Below are 1,436 nucleotides of genomic sequence, written 5' to 3' on the forward strand. Positions count from 1 at the left end.
GGAATTTAGATGCACTGTTATCAATTGTGCTTAGCCGTACATGTTCATATCCTTGAAGATGTATCATGGAAGTGTTGCAGCCTAGAAGACACAAAATTAACAAAAGTACATGAGTCAAAAATTAAAAAGCAATAATATTCCAAGTAGAGGCTCTAATAGTGGCAAAAATCAAGTTACAGAGGGAAGGTAGTTCTTAAAATAAAAGGTCTATTGACTAGCACTTTGTCTATTATAGTATAAAGATTAGGAACCACAAGATGTAGAGGTTCAACTATGTCATTTATTGTTAAGTCCTGGAGCAAATTCCATCTACCACTGGGTTGTTTTACAACTTTGCATGCAAGGCAAAGGTGAAGTAAGGAACAGCTTATGAGGTTTTCTGTCAATTCCAACAATTAAGAAATAGTGAGAAGAGTTGGGACCTCAGAAGGATTTTAGGATGAAATAGTAGGCTTTTGTGTCCAGGAGAAAACGAATATACTTACCAGTAACGTTAATGCTCACCCACGGCTCTTCTGGGAGGATCTAAATCATTGAAGTATCCTCCTTTGTTTCCAGTTGGGAGCTGGGCCTGTCAGTCCTGTCAACCACAAGGACCTGATGTGGGCCACCCTTGACCAAGTGTCCTTCAGATCCACACTTAAAGCAAGTGAGTGGTAGCTTCCTCTCTACTCCCCTGCCTATCTGTGGCTCTCCTCTGTGACACTGTCTACTGAATTGGCCCAGATTTCCACAGTGGAAGCAATTCTGACCTCCTTTATTACCTTTGGGTGGCACTCTTTATGAGTAAGACTTCCTTTTCCTGACACAGGCCATAGACTGACAGTAATAGCTGCCCCAATGATTTTGGCCATTCTCCAGTCTTTTCTTTTCCCCCTAGATCCCAGTTGTTAAAAGAGGGAAAAATTTAAGCAAACGTATAACAAATAATTTTGAACATTATAATCTTTTAAGCTTAAAGCTAGAAGAATTAACAATATGATCATTTTCAATCCAGAGATACATGTTCCAATGCAGTTCCTATTTTCCATAAATGGTTTTGGTAAGAAGAATACTGTAAATGTGATACATTCCCACTAATCCTCCTCCATGTTACGATATAGTGTTATTAACATGAACAGTTAGAAATCCATTGCCATACTTACCCTAACTTAATTTTTTAATTTAAATTTATTATTAATTTCAGTAAAAATTTACAGAGGTTTTGGACTCCCATTCATTCATTGTTGCACATTTCTCCCCCCAAGGCTCACCCCCAGAATACTACCCTCTTGGAAAAGTAAAATTCTTTCACTGTTTTACAAACCATCCCCCAGGACCATTCCACCGTGGAGCCATTGCTCTAGACTCCTGTCATGACAGAAATACCGAATCACATATCTCTTTTAAACAGTTTTCTCCCTCCTCTGTTTCAGTGCAGTATACATTATTGAACC

This window comes from Elephantulus edwardii, unplaced genomic scaffold (assembly GCF_000299155.1).
Source record: "Elephantulus edwardii isolate Elephantulus edwardi_28Jun2011 unplaced genomic scaffold, EleEdw1.0 scaffold00023, whole genome shotgun sequence".
NCBI classification, from domain to species: domain Eukaryota; kingdom Metazoa; phylum Chordata; class Mammalia; order Macroscelidea; family Macroscelididae; genus Elephantulus; species Elephantulus edwardii.